Source organism: Odocoileus virginianus, chromosome 16, assembly GCF_023699985.2.
Source record: "Odocoileus virginianus isolate 20LAN1187 ecotype Illinois chromosome 16, Ovbor_1.2, whole genome shotgun sequence".
NCBI lineage: Eukaryota > Metazoa > Chordata > Mammalia > Artiodactyla > Cervidae > Odocoileus > Odocoileus virginianus.
The window spans coordinates 2,221,202-2,241,395 of NC_069689.1; the positions used below are offsets into that span (position 1 = coordinate 2,221,202).

General features: G+C 37.2%; 1 protein-coding gene across 14 annotated transcripts in view; it reads left to right on the plus strand.

Moving 5' to 3' along the window:
- PEAK1 (pseudopodium enriched atypical kinase 1) overlaps positions 1-20,194 on the plus strand; it is a 309,415-nt gene that overhangs the window by 187,218 nt on the left and 102,003 nt on the right. The window contains exon 6 of one of the 14 annotated variants that reach the window (XR_011491677.1): positions 4,491-5,176. The exons of 12 other annotated variants lie outside the window; for them this stretch is intronic. The gene's annotated coding sequence lies outside the window, so the exon portion shown is untranslated. Of the gene's footprint in view, positions 1-4,490; positions 5,177-5,214; positions 7,723-20,194 lie in introns of those variants that run through there. One more of the 14 variants, XM_070477614.1, reaches the window with a different exon arrangement.

Sequence of the window (20,194 nt, forward strand, 5' to 3'; positions counted from 1 at the left end):
TTGACAGAAGTTTTTTGTTGTTTTTTTTTAATTGGTGTGTCCAGTGGTGGCAGGTATGTGGAAAAAAGGATATTCTATTAGTAATTGTGGGTTTGTAAAATTGCAGAGTCATTATCTGGAAGAATTTGTCAGTATTTTGTGTACAGTTTAGAATTCATAAAAAAAAACTCTGAAATGCATTCTTATTTAATCTTGAGACTGGTACTTTGTCCTTATTTTACCTATCAAGAATGAAGTCAAAAGAGGACACATGATAGGGTTGGAACTCTTACCCAAGTTTCTTGATACCAGTGCAATGTTCTGTGTATTCCATGATTGTTCCTAGGGTGAAGGAACAGCATGAGCCAAAGTTTAGAGGTAGGTCAATCCAGTCATATCTGGGGCATGCAGTCTTACATGATTAAGGGATAGTTGAAGGAAATGCACTGAGAGATGGGAATGAAAAGGTAAGATGAGTTGAAATCATGAAAAGTTTTGAATATCTTAACAAGGGAGTTAGGTTTTATTCCATGAAAACTGAGGATCTCACCGAAGGTTTTAGAGTATTGACTAATAACAGAATGATTTGCTTCACTTAGTTTGGTGATTGCGAGGTCTACCCATGTTGCTGCAAATGACATTACTTCATTATTTTTATAACTGAGTAATATTCCATTATATATATGCATATATATCTTCTTTATCTACTCATCTGTCAGTGGACATTTAGGTTGCTTCCATGTGGGTGTAAATAGTCCTGCAGTGAACATTGGGGTGCATGTATCTCTTTAAATTTGAGTTTCCTCTGGATATATACCTAGAAGTGGGATCAAGGATCATACAACTCTATTTTTAGCTTTTTAAGGAACCTCCAAAGTGTTCTCCATAGTGACTGTACTAATTTACATTCTTACCAACAGTGTAGAAATGTTTCTTTTATTCCACACCTTTTCCAGCATTTATTGTTTGTGGACTTTTTAATGATGGCCTCTCTGGTATGAGATGATCTTCATTGTAGTTTTGATTTGCATTTCTCTAATAATTAGCATTATTGAGCATCTTTTCATGTGCCTTTTGGCCATCTGTGTGTCTTCTTTAGAGAAAGGTCTAGTTAGATCTTGTGCTTATTTTTTGATTGGGTTGTTTTATGATATTGAGCTGTATGAGCTTTTTGTATATTTTTGAAATTAATCCCTTGTCACTTGCACTCTTTGCAAGTGTTTCTTCCATTGTATGTATTTTCCTTTGTTGTGCAAAGTTTTTAAGTTTAATTAGGTCCCATTCATTTATTTGTATTTCCATTACTCTAGGAGATAGATCCAGAAAGATATTGCTGTGATTTGTGTCAAAGAGTATTCAGCCTGTGTATTCCTTTGAGAGTTTTATAGTATCTAGTCTTACATTTAGGTCTTTAATTCATTCTGAATTTATTTTTGTATATAGTGTTAGAGAATATTCTAATTTCATTCTTTTACATGTGGCTGTCTAGTTTTCCCAGCACCACTTATTAAAGAAACTGTCTTTTATACATTGTGTATTCCTGCCTTTTTTGTTGTAGATTAATTGACCACAGTTGTGTAGCTTTGTTTCTGGTCTTTCTATCCTGTTTTATTGATATATATGTCTGTTTTTTGGCCAGTGCTATACTGTTTTGATTACTATAGCTTTGTCATGTAGTCTGAAGTCAGAGAGTCTGATTCCTCCAGCTCCATTTTTCTTTCTCAAGATTGCTTTGGCTATTCAGGGTCTTTTGTGATTCCATACAAATTTTAAAATTACAAAAAGGATCAGACACCATGATCAAGTGGGATTTCTCTAAATAATGCAGACTTTTTCAGTACCCACAAATCAATCAGTGTGATATACCACATTAAGAAATTGAAGAATAAAAGCTATGTGATCATCTCAGGAGATGCAGAAAAAGCTTTTGATAAATTTCAACATCCATTTATGATAGAAACTCTCCAGAAAGTGGGCATAGAGGGAACCTACCTCAGTGTAAGGCCATAATGACAAACCTAAAGCTAACATCATACTCTATGGTGAAAAGCTGAAACTGGTTCCTCTAAGATCAGAAATAAGACAAGGAGATGCCCACTCTCACCACTTTTATTCAACATAGTATCAGAAGTCCTAGCCATAGCAATCAGAGAAAAAAAAAGAAAAGCAATCCAAATTGGAAAAAAAGCCTGTCACTACTCACAGATGACATGATGATATATATAGAAAAGCCTAAAGATGCCACCAGAAAACTGTAGAGCTCATAAATTAATTTGGTAAAGTTGCAGGATGCAAAGCTAATACACAGAAATCTGTTGCATTTCTATACACTAACAACAACAACAAAAAAAGAAAAATTAAAGAAACAATCCCATTTACCATCACATTAAAGAGAATAAAATACCCAGGAATAAACCTACCTAAGGAGGCAAAGACTTGGAAAAGTATAAGACACTGGTGAAAGAAATTGAAGACAATACAAACAGATGGAAAGATATACTGTGTTCTTGAATTAGAAGAATCAATGTTGGTAAAATGGCTGTACTACTCAAGGCAGTCTTCAGATTCAGTGCAATCTCTGTCAAATTACCAGTGGCATTTTTCACAGAACTAGAATTTAAAAAATTTTAATTTGTATGAAAAGGGTACTCTTCTTGCAGAGTTTTGTTGTGGAAGGTAATACAGGAGTGCTGCAGTACCTAGAGGGAGACATAAATACCGGGAAGGTTGTTTTTTAAAATGAATGGGATTGGCCTTCCCTAGTGGTCCGTTGGTTAAGAATCCCCCTTGCAATGCAGAGGACACCGGTTCAGTTCCTGGTGTGGGACGATCTGCTGTGGGGCAACTAAGCCCACATGCCACAGCTACTGAAGTCAAAGCACCCCAGAGTTCATGCTCCACAACAAGGGAAGCCACCACCACAAGAAGCCAGTGTGCACTGCAACTAGAGAGTGGCCCCCGTTTGCCGCAACTAGAGAAAGGTCGACATGCAGCAACAAAGACCCAGTGCAGCCAAAATAAATAAATAAAATAAAAATGTAAAAATAAAATGAGTGGAATTGAGGCACATCCATATGCCAGTGGGAATTATCTGGACTGAAGAAATTGATGATATTGAGAAGAGAAAAGATATATTGCAGTAACAATCCTTGAGAAGTCACAAGTGGGTGAGATTCTGACCACAAGTGGAAGGGTTGGCTTTAAAGAGGGACACAATTCCTTTTTCCATTGTTAAGGCAGTGAAGGTAACATATGTGAAGTCAGACTGGTAGAACTAATGGGAAGATGAGATAAAATTCATCTATTTGGATCTATTTTCCCCTTCAAGTGACTTCCCTGGTGGCTCAGATGGTAAAGCATCTGCCTACAATGTGGGAGACTCGGGTTCAATCCCTGGGTCGGGAAGATCTCCTGGAGAAGGAAATGGCAACCCACTCCAGTATTCTTGCCTGGAAAATCCCATGGACGGAGGAACCTGGTAGGCTACAATCCATGGAGTTGCAAAGAGTGACTTCACTTTCACTTTCATTCTCCCCTCAAGTATGAGGCAAGGTCACCAGTAGTAAGGGACTTGGGAAAGTGATGTCAGAGATTTGAGGAGACAAGACAATTGTGAAATAGTTACCTCAAAGTGGCAAAGTAGGTATATAGAAAGACCTGATTTGGATTCTGTTTCTGACAGTGTTAAGTCCCCATTTGAGACTTGTAGTAATACAGTAATACATTTTAAGTGAAAGCAGTCAGCAAAGTTGTATGGCTTTTCTCTGGTAGTCATCTACTCAGGCTAACACGGTTGAAAGAGGAAAGAAAGGACTAGAGAGTGTTGCAAAGTTGAAAACATAATTGTTCATGGAATTTATTCTGAGTAAGAGAGAAGTAAGAATACTCGTTAAAGGGCAATGATTTTGTATCTTGGTGAGATCCAAGAATTGTTGGAGTAAAGACCTACATTTTGAGCAAACATACCAGGTGAGATATGAGTCATGTGGACTAGGGGGCCACTCTTGAAGAAGCATTTACAATAGTTTTGAGTCATAATGGTTGTTAGAGAAAATATCTGTTTTTGTTCAAATTACATAGTATATCAATTTAAACACAGGCAGAGATGCTTGTAAGAAAGTGAATTTATACATATGTGTAGGAAGACATTAATCATTGATACCTTAGAAGAGAGTAGATTAATGATCAGAGAAAATGAGTATACCAATTGTTTTATTATACATTTAGCTTTTAAAATATATTGTTAAATTGAACATTTGTTACATTGTATCTGCATGCATTCTAATTTTTCTTGTAAAGTAATTAAATTGTTCAAATAGTTAACTTCCATTTATTTCTGAAATTTTGAACCTACTTGTATATTTTAATTACAATATTTTATCCACATCTGAAAATAAAATTATGCTCTAAAATTTTGTTACTGCAAGAAAATTCTGAATTTTACTTTAATTTGGGCAGTTTCTCAAACTGAAGATGCTGTCTTTAATTCCCTTTGTTATCTAATTATGCAGCTGCAAATTGTTCTCAGTAAAACTTGGCCTTAAAGTCTACAAGCAATAAATGCTGGAGAGGGTGTGGAGAAAAGGGAACCCTCTTACACTGTTGGTGGGAATGCAAATTAGTACAGCCACTATGGAAAACAGTGTGGAGATTCCTTAAAAAGCTGGAAATAGATCTGCCATATGACCCAGCAATACCACTTCTAGGCATACACACTGAGGAAACCAGATCCGAAAGAGACACGTGCACCCCAATGTTCATCGCAGCACTGTTTATAATAGCCAGGTCATGGAAGCAACCTAGATGCCCATCAGCAGACGAATGGATGAGGAAGCTGTGGTACATATACACCATGGAATATTACTCAGCCATCAAAAAGAATTCATTTGAATCAGTTCTAATGAGATGGGTGAAACTGGAACCCATTATACAGAGCGAAGTAAGCCAGAAAGATAAAGACCATTACAGTATACTAACACATATATATGGAATTTAGAAAGATGGTAACGATAACCTTATATGCAAAAAAAGAAAAAGAGACTCAAATGTATAGAACAGACTTGTGGACTCTGTGGGAGAAGGCGAGGGCAGGATGTTTCAAGAGAACAGCATCGAAACATGTATATCTAGGGTGAAACAGATCACCAGCCCAGGTTGGATGCATGAGACAAGTGCTCAGGCCTGGTGCACTGGGAAGACCCAGAGGGATGGGGTGGAGAGGGAGGTGGGAGGGGGGACCGGGATGGGGAATACATGTAAATCCATGGCTAATTCATTTCAATGTATGACAAAAACCACTGCAATGTTGTAAAGTAATTAGCCTCCAACAAATAAAAATAAATGGAAGGAAAAAAAAAAAAAAACTTGGCCTTTAGTTTTAGCTGCCTCACTTTACTTAGGAAGCCATTGCAGTTTTCCTTTGTTAAACTGAATCGGCACCTGTCTTGGAAGACTTGATGAAAAGTAGTCTAATGACTGGAATTGTTTTTTATTGAAGTGCACATACTTTATTTCTGAGCTTTGGTGGAGGAAATGTCATGAAATTTGTGATGGGTATTGTAATATTTCAAAATATCAAATCTATATTACAAGAAAGGTTAAGATGATTTTCCCCAAATCTATTCTTTGTTAACAACTATTTTATACTGAATTTGTGGGCACTTTTTCCCCAAGTGCCTTATGTCATTATATATTTGCTGTAGTTATTATATGCCTTTTAACAGGTGCCTTATAAATATGTACACTGTTGAATGCTTTTTCTAACAGCTTTAGTCAATTGCCAAATGTTATTAATGGCCAGAACTAGCCTGGGCTATAAGAATACAAACAAAATACAAAATGAGGTCCCAGATGTTAGAACACCTTTTAGATGTTTATATTTTGCCCATAATTTTGCTTTTCACTTCTCAGTGGTACTACATGTTGTAAACCAAATTATACTTCTTGTTTTATAAATATATTTGACACTTTGCTATTTCTGTGTTTTTGCTGTGCTGTTTCTTTGCTACCTTATTTCCAATTCTGTGTCATCTTTCTTCATTAACACTCATCTCAAATGCTATCACCTACATGATAAGTACTTCCTTCATCCAATAAATACACTATAGTGGCACTTATGTTTGCCTTTTTAAAAATATTAATATATTATGTATTATTCTGCCCCTTGCTTGAAATTAGCTCTTCTAGAGTAGTGTCTTATTTTACTGCTCTTCGTATACACCATGTCATACCTAGCATATAGTAGTCAGAAAATATTATATTATACATTGAATTAAAAAATCAGAAATAGCTATAGAAAAATAACATATGTGACAGAAGTGGTCAGGAGTCAAATACCTCTGACCATGAGAGAAGTGATCAATGTTGAGTTACTAGAGAGGATAGCACTTGAGTTGAGCCTCATACCTGAGGACCCTAAAGTAAAATCAGTCAGAGCAGGTGCTATGGGAATGATAAATTCCATTTAAAATGGCAGTTTTCATAAAGTGAATTAATATCAGGAGCTTTGATAGTCTTTGACTGTCCCTGATTACAGTAGAGTTACAACTTCTTCCATTTTATGAATGATATGGCCTTTTTACATAGTGAATATACTGAAAACAAAATCATATCTAGTTCCAGAAAATCCTCATACCTGTTATTAGAGTAAGGATGTCTCTATGGGTGATAACTAGCCATCCTGTGGAAGGCCATAAATCCCAATGAAGTGATCTGTCTAATATTCCTTTCAAATATATTTGGGACTCTGGAGATTGTTTCCATTCCCAGAGGCTTGGCAGCTGATCTCTGTTGAATACTGCTGACTCTCTCAGAATGTTTTTGTAGGGGACTTGGCTGGTTTAGAATGAGGAAGTAGGTTCTGGAGAGCTACTGGAATAAGAATCACTGGAACAGTCTGATAAAAGGCTGAGCTTTCTATGGCCAGTACATCCTAAGTAATAGAGAAGCCACGTGGATAGTGCCCTCTGGCAGAGCCATGTCTCCTGGAGAAGAGAAAAGCTGGTTTTGACTGTCAAATGGGTCATCTAAAACCACAGCCATCTAATGCTTTAGTGCCCAGGACCCTCAGTACCTCTAGGGGCTCATGAAAATGTTTTAAAGTCTTTTGAAATCCAAAGGAACAAATGAACAAAATGTTTTAAGACCCTGTTGCTGGCAAAGATTGAAAGCAAAAGGAGAAGGGGGCGGCAGAGGATCAGATGGTTAGATAGCAATACCAACCCAATGAACATGAATTTGAGCAAACTCTGGGAGGTAGTAAAGGGCAGGGAAGGCTGGTATGCTGCAGTCCATGGGGTTGCAAAGAGTCACGCATGACAGTGACTGAACACACACACATTAATATATTTGTCTTCATGCCAAAAGGGCAATAAATATAATTTTTCATTTTTTTATGGAGGAAGGGCCATGAAGATAAAGTGTTCTGGGCCCATAAAATTCATAGTGCAGCATTGCCTGAGATGTACCCACTTCTTAAGTTTGGTGCTAGACTGCAAAAAAGCAGCAGCTTTGGCCAAATACGTGATATTTTAATCTACTTCTTTCTCTCTGCATCTTAGTGTCTTCATCTGTCTAATGAGGAGTATGGATCAAGCATACTGTGAGGGTCTTGCAGATCAAATTTTATTCACTGAAGTCCTGCAGCAGAAGTTCTGGAAAAGTTAAAGGCCAAAGCAGGTTATCTAACATGACCTTATTATGAACTCAGGTCCTGTGAGAATCCATGGACACAGAACAGACCTGGTAACCACCCTATATTTTTGAGTCCAGTTAGAAGTACAAGTTCAAAATGATAAAAGCATGATTAGAATGCAACTGGTAAAAAAATTAGAGGTAGTAAAGTGTCTTGTGTAAGTACTCAGTAAAAATGAATGGTTAAAATAATGATGTATATAAAATATTAGCCTATTTTCTTAAGAGAAATCTGCATTTACCAGAAAAAATATTAACCTGTAGGATTTTTTTCTTACTTGTGTTCTACAGAACAATAGCAGAAAACATTTTGGAGATGGTTGTATCTAAACTATTTAAATTTCGGGACTCCCCTGACAGTCCAGCACTTAAGACTCTGCTCCCAATGTAGAGGCTGTGGGTTTGATCCCTGATTAGGGACTAAGATCCCTCATATCATGTGGAGGGGCCAAATAAAAGTACTTAAATCTCATTTCTACAAATTGTAAGTAAGCTTCTGAAGATTGTTGTTGTTGTTCAGTTTCTAAGTCATGTCCAATTCTTTGCAACCCCATGGACTGCAGCATGGTGGGAATGGGAAAAGGGTTCCCTTTTCTCCACACCCTCTCCAGCATTTATTGCTTGTAGACTTTTGGATAGCAGCCATCCTGACTGGTGTGTAATGGTACCTCATTGTGGTTTTGATTTGCATTTCTCTGATAATGAGGACTCAGGTTTTACAGGAGATCTAAGAGACCCAAGTTTGATCTCTGGGTCGGAAAGATTCCCTGGGGGAGAGCATGGCAACCCACTCCAGTATTCTTGCCTAGAGAACCCCATGGACAGAGGAGCCTAGCGGGCTGTAGTCCATGGGGTGGCAAAGAGTCAGACACTTCTGAAATGACTTAGCACACATGCACTCTGTGTATAAGTTAAATAAGCAGGGTAACAATATGCAGCTTTGATGTGCTCCTTTCCCGATTTGAAATCAGTCCATTTCTCCATGTCCAATTCTAACTGTTGCTTCTTGACCTGCATACAGATTACTCAGGAGACAGGTAAGGTGGTCTGGTATGCACATCTTTTTAAGAATTTTCCACAATTTGTTGTGATCCACACAGTCAAAGGCTTTAGTGTAGTCAGTGAAGCACAAGTAGATGTTTTTCTGGAATACCCTTGCTCTTTCCATGATCCAACAGTTGTTGGCAATTTGATCTCTGGTTCATCTGCCTTTTCTAAATCCAGCTTGTACATCTGGAATTTCTCAGTTCGTGTACTGCTGAAGCCTAGCTTGAAGGATTTTGAGCATTATCTTGCTACCAAGTGAAATGAGCACAGTTGTACAGTAGTTCGAACATTTTTTGGCATTCCTTTCTTTGGGATTGGAATGAAAACCGACCATTTCCAGTCCTGTGGCCATCGCTGAGTTCTCCAAATTTGCTGGTATATTGAGTGCAGCACTTTCACAAATCATCTTTTAGGACTTGAAATAGCTCAGCTGGAATTCCATCACTTCCACTAGGTTTATTCATAGTAATGCTTCCTAAGGCCCACTTGACTTCACACTCCCAGGATGTCTGGCTCTAGGTGAGTGACCGTACCATCACTGTTATCCGGGTTTTTAAGACTTTTTTGGTGTAGTTCTTCTGTGTATTCTTGCCACTTCTTTTTAATCTCTTCTGCTTCTGTTAGGTCTTTGCCATTTCTGATCTTTATTGTGCCCATCTTTGCATGAAATGTTCCCCTGGTATCTCCAGTTTTCTTGAAGAGATCTCTAGTCTTTCCCATTCTATTGTTTTCCTGTATTTCTTTGCATTGTTCACTTAAGAAGCCTCTCTTGGCTCTTCTTATTCTCTGGAATCTGGATTCAACTAGGTATATTTCTCCCTCACTCTTTTGCTTTTCGCTTCTCTTCTTTTCTCAGTATTTGTAAGGCCTCCTCAGCCAACCACTTTGCCTTCTTACATTTCTTTTTTGGGGGGCTGGTTTTGGTCTTCTTTGTAGTCGAAGATGGGGACACTCTATACAGTCAGCAAAACAAAACCTGGAGCTGACTGTGGCTCAGATCATGAGCTCCTTATTGAAAAATTCAGGCTTCATTTGAAGAAAGTAGGGAAAGCCATAGGCCATTCAGGTATGACCTAAACCTGAAGATTAAGCCCAGAATAAAACTGTTATTTTCTGTTTATTTTATAAGGTTTTATCATTTTCTGTCTAATCCAAAATGTGTGCTATATTAAGATATTAGAACAATATTTCTCTAACTTCTACCTCTACTGTCTCTATGTTGTTCACTTTTTAGATTACTGGTGGAAAATGGTCAATGTCTATTTGATGTTCCTCCTATAGTAAATGGGCCTCTCTTTCAGTTATACTACTCCAACCTCCTTATTTGCTTAAGGATAGCATACTGATAGGAAACAGGATGATTTAATGGATGCCTACAGAATGTATGATTAGAAAGGTTAACTTGTTGAAAAACAGGTATTACAGAATGACAAAGAATTTACTTTTAGATTGCCTTGGGTTTTTCTCCCTGTCTAGTCTTTTGATGTGCATCAGAAACTCCTGTTCTACCTTTTTAAAAAAAGTAAAAATGTTTTGGTGCCACCTCAGACCTGCTGGTTTAGCAACTATGAGGATGTAACCCATGCATCTGTATTTTGAAAAAGATCCCAGACTATTGTGGCAGGCACTGAAGGTTGAGAACTTCTGAAGTATAGTCAAATAGAAAGAAGCATAGACTTTAGACTTAGATCTGAGTCCTTAATCCAGATATGCCCCTGTCTAGGTCCTGTATGAACCAGGACCTAGGTCTATGACCAAATTACTTAATCTCTCAGAGTTTCAATTTCCTTATCTATAGGACTGGAATGGTAATATTTTAATAAGGTAGATGTGAGGCTTAAAGGAGATAATAATATTTCTCAACAGTAAGTGATAGCTGGTATTGTTATTCTAACTATTCTGAGTTATCCTCGGTTTTCCTCTTGACTTACGAAGAGTGAGATTTTTCTCACAATAGTTCTTTTTCTGCATCCAAAAAATATTTATGCAGAACTTTCTCCAGCTATCTTTTAATTAGACAGATTTACTTTGGGCTTTGCACTTTCCTCCAAGCTTGCATTTGGACTACTTAGAAAAATAATAGAGAAAATAGGTAGTATCTTGGCTTTTAGCTTCCTTACCATCCTCTGGAGTAGCTTATTATTTTGGATCTAATTTCAAAGTTGTTCACTGTCTTATTTTAAAAATAGGAGTATTGGTTTATTTTGAACTTGGGACATAACCTTGTTAGTTCCAAAATCTTTAGAACAATAGGTTTTTGTTAATGAAATAACATGTGGATAATTCTTTATATTGACAACTCTGTTATCATATGTTTATATGGTTAATCTCTGTAGATCTGTAAATGATAATATTTCAGATTTTTTTTTGAAACATCTCAGGTAAACTTAACTGGTAATGTAACGGTGGAAAAACTCCAGAGGAAAAGAGAAGAGGAAATAGACCTGTTCCAGATAATGGTCTTTCTGCATGTATACTATCACCCATATATTTTATTTTCAGCTGCCACAAACTTGACAGAATTAAGGGAACGTATTGATTTCTCTTTTTGTTTCATAGTTCAGGATTGATCAAATACTCAGAGCACAGGGCTAAGCTTAAATATTTAATTTACACAAGCTTTGCCTAGGATTGAACAAGACTATGACTGGCTGCCTTCTCTTGTGAAATGTACATCACAGTGCCTTCTAGCAAGGGCTCCCCCTTTATTTACTTTGTTGGCTTCATCATATATAGAAAACTGAGTGTATTAAAAGTTATTTTGAGTTTAAGAATTGCCAGTGCTGGAGATTACATACTATCATGTTTCATGTAGCCTTCCTACTTGTTTTATTTCTAGGATTGCCATTAAGAGTAGTCTTCTGTTCACTATCTGATTTTGTGTGTGTGTGTGTGTGTGTGTGTGTGTGAGTCTCTGCTGAGATTCCACCATTGCCTATTTCTGAACCACAATACCATTTAGGAATATCTAATACCACCCTATTGTTAGACAAGGAAATGCACAAGCTACAGCAGATGAGGATATGAGTAGACAAAAACTGTTTTAACCACCTGATACATTCAAAGATCTGAACAATCATTGTAGTGTAACACCAGTCAATGAAACATTAAGTTGTCTACTATGTGTAGGCTTTGTGTGAACATATCAAAGAAGTGGACTGTCTCTGAGAATAATGTAGTTGGGGAAAAATATCCAGAGATCCATAAATGCAATTGCAAGGTAACTCCACACACCAGGCTCTTAACAGGGGTCATATAGTATAATATAACACTTGAGAACATAAACTTTGAAACCAGATTGCCTGGGCTGAAATCCCAGCTCCTCTACTAACTGTGTGACCCTAGTTAAGGACTCAAAGTGCTTCATCGGTAAAGAGGAGATAGTAATCAATCTGAAGTATGGAGAGTTTTGAGACCCAAATTAAGAAATTTGGCTTTGATAACACTGAGAAACAGGAAGTCATGGTAATTTTTTGAACAGACAGGTTACATGATGAAATTAATTGAAGAACATTATTTTAATGAGTGTATATAGATGGGGTGAGAAGGCCTGGAGGCAAAGATAGCAGCTGGGAGAATGCCAGAACATTGTAAACATGAAAGGTGCAACTGCAAAAGTGGAAATAGCTGGGAAAGACCAGAAATCACTGTGGAGGAAAAAACATCCAGATTTCATGATGGATTTGATGTGTTTTTAAACACCCCCCTCCCTACAAATGGCATAATTCAGCAAAAGCCTAGAAAATGCTGGTGTAGCAGCTCAGTGGAAATCTCCTGTAAGTGTTGGCGGAAATTATAAACTCTGGGGACCCCAGCTGGTAATGTGTGCATTCAGTTACAGCTTCCTTTGCCCCTTTATACACTAGAGCACAACAGGAAATATTGGCTTATCCGTTTAGGACCTTTCTCTATAGGAGATGCTTACTGAACTGAACACATTTGTTTAGAACTAATTGACCTTTCTAAAGCAGTGTTTTTTTAAGAGCTTACTCAAATTAGACAGACTTTAACCATCTGATAAGTCAGAGACGAATCAGTCCTCTTTTAAGCAAAGCCAACAATCCTGTTAAAGGAGAAAAGCAGCAAAGATGGAAGGTATCATCAGACAAAAGAATGCTGTATTAGTGAAACTGGTCAATCACGAAAATTTTATTATAATTTGAACATTGAATTTATTACTAATCTTTTCTTGTTTTTATTGGTATTATCTGGGTGATGCAGTCTTTTTTCAGTCTTTTTTGTTATAGGATATAAGAATATTAGATTTATGAGATTATAAAGTGGAAGAATCTGGAATCAGAAATAATGTCTCGGTATCTCTGACTGGACTTATTTTTCTTCAATTAGAGAGATTCTTGAAGTTAAAGTAGAAAAAACCAATATTCCATCTAATTTTTAAGCTTTTTGAGGATTTTGACTCAGATAGTTTTTATTTTGATGCTCAATAAAGAATAACCCTGATAATAAATAAGAATGTTGGTTTAAGAGAATTCCCTTAAATTATACTCAAAGCCATGGATTTTTGATTCAGAGGCAGTCTTTCTTGTCCCATGTGAGTACATTATAAACATAACTATTGTAAATTAAAAGTTTTTAAAAATCTCTCAAGTAAGGCTGTTGTCTTCCCCTTTAACACATTGTGGTCTGGTCAGTTACTTCAAGCAGGTTGTTTTTAACTATGTGACAGATCTCCTGTTTTCAGTGAAGAGAAGGATCCATCAGTAATTTTATGTTTTTGTTTCTGTAACAGGACATTGGTAATTTTATTTTATGACCAGTCAGTTCCTTAATGGGTTTAATTGTGTTCTCTCTGTAATCAGATGCATTTTACTCTTCCCACTAATCTTATTCATTTGGGTTGTGGCTAGATGTGTAAAAAAAAAGTCTATTTTTATGAGATCTTTTGTCTTGACAAATGAACTCATAAATCCTTTCAGTTAGCAATGGTATTAGAGACCATTATTGAAAGAGAAAATTGCATTTTGTAGGGTAATATGCAGGTCGCTTGCTACTATAGTTAAATCAAGGGAAACCTTGAATTTAGGTGAGGACAGCTATTGCTTATAAATGCGTTTCATTCCTGCAGGTCATATCTTGGCTTTTTGGCCTTTATCACTTTAAGGTAAAATCTTGACTAGGCATGTGCTATTGTTTAGACTTGGATGTTTGCTAAGTTGAGTGGGTGAAAAGTGAGAGATGAAACTAAGCTTTTACCAGGTAGGAAACAAAGAATGGAATAATGACTTTAAAATTTGCTGCAAAAGTGGTCTTAGCAAGTGAAGCAAAAGCTACTGTTCACAATTTACAAAATCAATCACATTATGGAAATGCATAAAAATGCTTATTTTTCTAGAAAGTATTGTTGGCCCTAGGCTAATTTCTACCTCTTTAGCTTTGAACATAATTTAGTCATTATTGGATTAATTATAATTAAGATAATTGCTTCTCAGGCTTTCATGAACATTCTAACCTTTTAAATCATGATTTAGGAGGTCTGGAGTGGGGCCTGAGAGTCTGTATGTCTAACAAGCCAACGTGCATGCTAAGTTGCTTCAGTCATATCCGGCTCTGTGCAGCCCTATGGACTATAACCTGCCAGGCTCCTCTGTCCATGGGATTCTCCAGGCAAGACTACTTGAGTGGGTTGCCATGCCTTCCTCCAGGGAATCTTCCCAATCCAGGGATCGAACCTGAGTTTCTTACATCCCCTGTATTGGCAGGCAGGTTCTTTACCATTAGTGTTACCTGGGAAACCTCAACAAGTCAACAAGTGATACCAGTGCTGCAGTTACTGGACCATATTTTGAGATGTGGTTGTTTAGTTGCTAAGTCATGTCCAACTCTTTTTCAACCCCGTTGACTGTAGCCTCCCAGGCCTCTCTGTCCATGGGATTTCCTAGGCAAGGATACTGGAGTGGGTTGCCATTTCCTTCTCCAGGGGATCTGCCTGACCCAGGGATCAAACGCATGTCTCCTGCATTGGCAGGTGGATTCTTTACCACTGAGCCACCAGGGAAGGAGTCGTCTAAACAATTATTTTTATTACCCTGTAGCTCCTATCATCTTCCTGTGTTTGCCTCCTTTTGGCCTATGAGATCTAGCTGTTTGGGGGACTTCTTTGGTGGTCCAGTGGTTAAGACTCCGTGCTGCCCCTACAGCGGGTATGGGTACAATCCCTGGTCGGGGAACTAAGATCCATGCATGCTATGTGGCGCTGCCAAAAGAAAAAAAAGTAAAGCATTAAAAAAAAAAAAAGGTAATCTGTTTGCTTTTTATTTGACCACTTCAAGCTATTTCAGAATGCTTAATGATCCTATGAGAAAAACGACTGCGTCTGTAAGATATGTCCCTTTATTAATGGAAAGTCCATGCTTTGTCTCCAGCCACAATGGTCTTTTGTTATTTCTTCTTGTAAAAAAATTGAATCACTGAGTTTGTTAGTCAAAGATCTTTCCATTTAATTATGGTTATATGAAGAGGGCATGGGTCTTGGAGTGGGATCTGGACTGTGTGACCTTGGTCAGATTACCTATTACCTTCGACTCTCAATTCATTAGTCTGTTAAACCTACATAAGGTCATTGTCATGGTTAGTGATAAGCAATAATGTAAATGAAGTACCTGGTATAGTACCTATGGTATGGTAGGCATTTAGCAGTTAATAATATGCATCCCAGTCACTGAATGGGATGAGAAAAACATTGAAAGCCATTTAATTTTCCCTTGGAGAAAGAAATGGTAACCTACTCCAGTATTCTTGCCTGGAGAATTCCATGGCCAACAGAGCTGGGCAGGCTGCAGTCCATGGGGTCACACACAGTTGGACACAACTGAGTGACTAAACAATAATTTTCTTTACATCCGGGATTTCATTAGCAATGTAGCTAACAAGGAGGGGGAAAAAAACCTGAACTGTTTTCTGTTAAGGAAAATTAAAGGTTAAAATTATGTTTTAAGAAATTTTTGTTTCTGTTTTGCTTTATGTTTTTTAAAAGATAACTCATTTGATTTCTTTGGGAGACTTGGAGTCAAACCACTTTTCTGAATGACCATTAGACCCCTATGATTCAGAGAAGAAATAAAATTTTAGATTCTCAACCTATTTTGATTAAGAGAATTAATTTCATTCTCTCCTGACTTGTCTGAATTTTTGAGGCCAAGATATGCCCACATGGTGGCATTCTCAAGGACTCTTCTGTGTCCTTTTCCTCAGTATTATAGTGAGGAGAATCATCAGGAACAACACAGCTGGCATCTTGAGGAAAATGACATAAAATTGGCATTGCACGCTAAGCCTGGAAAAGCCAACATTTGTTCAGTTACTAATCTTTTTAGGCAGAGCCTTTGATTTGGCCCAAAACTACTTCAGCTTACCATAGAAGTATTTTTATTTGCTGCCAAATTTCCTCACTAACCTTAGTCTGAAACACAAGCATGTAAGCTATACTGGGGTGTTTTTTTTTTTTTCTTCGTTTTGATTCCCTTTCCTCATTCGCATTAGCTGGTTTCTTTCTCCTGGGCATGAAATATTTGCCCAGTTAGGTGCTTCATAACACAGATTCTTTCTAACAGCACATGTTCCAGGATAACCATTAGCTATGTTATATAATTGGGAACTCTAGGTTGGGGTATTCATCTGAAAGAAAATATTCTCTCAGTACCCCTGGGCTTAGATCTGTGCTATCATTTGTTTCACTTCAAAACTAATTGAAATCAGCCAGCCTATGTTTCAAAATATCTACACATATTACCAACCATCTGGCTGCTCACAAATGATGAAGACATTTAATATAAAACCTGGTTAATCACTAGCCTCTCACCTCTGGAGAACAAATCTTGCCTAGGACACACGTAGTCCTATTCTGATATTGGTCTGCAATAGAGGGTGCTCATTTGGGTCCCCAAACTCATAACAATTTGATATAATCCCTCCCAGGTGACTGACCATGTGATAGACATTCAGAATTATCTTTGTTGGAATCATTCAGAGCTTCAGTGACTGAGCAGAAGGTTTATGTAGAGCCATCAGAGCAAGAATATCTAGAGTACATTGCATGTGGGTAAAGGGCATATGAGACTTTTTTTAGTACTCGATGTAATTCTTTTCTTTTATGAAAGTGATGTTGAGTGAAATACACTTGTAGTCTTGTAGTAGGGTGGGAGGGGGGTTCAGGATGGGGAACACGTGTATACCCATGGCGGAGTCAAGTCAATGTATGGCAAAAACAGTACAATGTCGTAAAGTAAAATAAATTAATTAATTTTTAAAAAAAGAAAATTTGGAATATATACATTTTCATTTGACATTTTGTATTATTAGTCTTTCAGTCTTTTTGTTAGATTTATGTGCATTGTTTTTAGCAAAACTGGGATTATCCTATATGTAGTAGTCTTTTTAAAACTAGTTGTGTTTTATAGATACTTTTCAATGTCTTTAAGTAACCATCTCTATTTCATTAACTGTATAATATTCTGTCATATTGCCATGTTATCTTAAGTTACTAACCTCCAATATTATGGGATATTTAAATTGTCTCTCATTTCCCTATCAGAAATAACGCTGTACTGAACATCCTGTAGAAATTAATGTGCATGCAAATTAATAATTGAGCATGGCATTGCCTTCCTGTAGATAAATTCTTAGAAACTGCAAGATCAAAACACATGTAAGGATTTAATGTGCTTATTTGTTTTTATCTTTATTTCTTTGTATATATGGAGATGTTTTATGTATGCCTTATCACCCTTGAGAAGACCCCTACTTTTTGGGGGGGCTTGGGAGGCCCATGGCCCAGGGCATGTGTAATCTTAGTTCTCTGATCAGGGATCAAACCCATGCCCCCTGCAAAGGAAGCATGGAGTCTTAGCCACTTGGACCACCAGTGAAGTCCTTGGGCTTGTACATTTTTTTGTACTCTCCTGGACTCCCTGGTGGTCAGATGGTAAAGCATCTGCCTACAGTGCGGGAGACCTGCGTTCAATCCCTGGGTGGGGAAGATCCCCGGAGAAGGAAATGGCAACCCACTCCACTATTCTTGCCTGGAAAATCCAATGAACGGAGGAGCCTGGTAGGCTACAGTCCATGGGGTCGCAAAGAGTTGGACACAACTGAGCGGCTTCACACATAGATAGTGCGTAGAATACTCCACAGTCTAACCAACAGCTAAGTTGGTTTTGTTTTTGTTTTTACATTTTAGAGCAATGTAATAGATGATTTATTGATTTCTTAATGTTTAATTTGAATTTCTAGGAATTTTAGTGAGGTAACCTAGCCTATTGACAACACCATAATTATTTTTGCTGAGATGTCTCAAATAAATTTCTTATGTATAACACTTATCAACTCTAGTCATAAATTAATAAGAGGGAACTATTCCTTATTCAAGGAACACATTCTAGGTGGTAATAAACAACAGGATTAAAAGGCATTACATTTGTTCTGCTGCCTTGAAACTTTGAGTAAAAATTGTCATCTTTAAATCAAACATCTCAATGCAGAGTAAATTTTTGTTCATCAACTCTCCAAAACCAAGCAAATTTTTGTTCATCAACTCTCCAAAACTAAGCAAATTTTACTAAATGTCATCTTTTACCAAATTTCTCATGAAGAATTTTCTTCTCTCTAAAGAGCACAACTTTTCCCCTTTTTCCTATTAAATTAACCATGGCTATCTTTTCCTCTTTTCCCTTTAAAACCTTTTGTTTTAAGAAAGCCCAACTGTATTTTGCTTTTGTGATTCTTAAATTGCTAGCATTTATAAATGTGTTAACTCTTGTAGAAGAGGGAGGGGATGTTGATGTCTGTATACTCTATGCTCAATATATATATAAAGTGTTTGCACATAAGTCAAAATTAAGTAACAATTATAATGACGTTAAAGTACTGCTTACTAATAAATGAATTTTAATATATACCATTTGAGTAGAAAACTATATTAGACCCACTGAATTGAGACTCTTAATTAGTTAATGAGGGTAAAATGCTTTGAAGATGGAGTATCTTCTATGTGCTATGTATTGTTTTAGTTAGAGTTTTATTCCTTTTGGTAGCAATGGCTTGATTGTCAGTTTCATTTTTACAGTATATCAATCAAAAAGAGGTTTTGATTCTTTTCCAGTCTTCAACTCAGACTCTTTGGTACAGAAGTGTTGATGAAACTGCAGTATGGACAGTCCCATAACTGGGCTTGCATTAATGGCAATTTTATGTGCTACTGGTATGTGGATATGGGGAATGTTTGATTTTTATCTCCTACCATATAGTTATATCCTGATAGAATGATAATCTACTATATGGTATCAGAAATATACTACAGTCTGTAATTATCTGTTTCTACCCTATGAACCAGACTCATACATCTAAGGAGTAATTTTACATTGATTTGCTTTTATAATAGTCCTCACTATTAAATAAATAATGAAAGAGACACCTACTGCCTAATAACAGGAAAATTTAATCTTTTGTGGTAATCCATATTATTGATGAACTTTAGGTCATCAATAAGTCATTTGCTAAGTCATTTCATTTCTGTTCTTTGCTGTCTATTCCCTCTGCCAGTAGCCAAGTTAAGACCTCATTACCTCCCACCTGCACTACTAGAACTGCTTCCTACTACTTTCCCTACCTCCCATCATTGCAGTTAATTTTAAACATACAGATACATTAATCTTGAACTAAAATATAGATATAAGTATATTATCCTTCTGCCTAAAATGTATATTTTATTGGTTATACTCCTAGCCATAGCTAGCATTCGACAGCTTACATGATTTAATCCTAACTTAACATTTCATCATGATTTCCCATCTCAGTGCATCTTTCCCATCTAGGCTTTCTTACCTACATACCTTTCCTTAAATAGCTCAGAATGCCCTATACTACTTTCTCCATACTACCCTCAGAAATAACCCATACTCACTTGGAGAAGAGAGACAAAGAGCTGTACAACTAAGTCCCTTTCAGCTAGGGACTAAATGCAGTCTGTGCAGGGCAAAATGGATGGCAATAATGCAGACAGAGAAAGACCTGAATCCTTTATGGTCTGGTGTACCAGAAAAGAAAAAATGGGAAACTGGGAATGCTAAAGAGAAAGTGGTTTGCAAGGGAAAGAGCCAGACAGATCTCCAGATTTTTATCTGCTTACATCTCTGACTGACCTCTGAACCATACATGCCTAGAAGAGACTCAGTCCAGCCCAACTAAGGGCTTCCCAGGTGGCGCTAGTAGTAAAGAACCCACTTGCCAGTGCAGGAGACCCAAGAGATGCAGGTTCGATTCCTGGGTCAGGAAGGTCCCCTGGAAGAGAACATGGCAATCCACTCCAGTATTCTTGCCTATAGAATCCCCATGGACAGGGGAACCTGGCAGGCTACAGTCCATAGGGTCGCTAAGAGTCAGATATAACTTAAGCAACTTAGCACACAGCACACAGCCCAACTAAAGTGAAAAGATCTACACTAGAAGAAATGTTTACAGT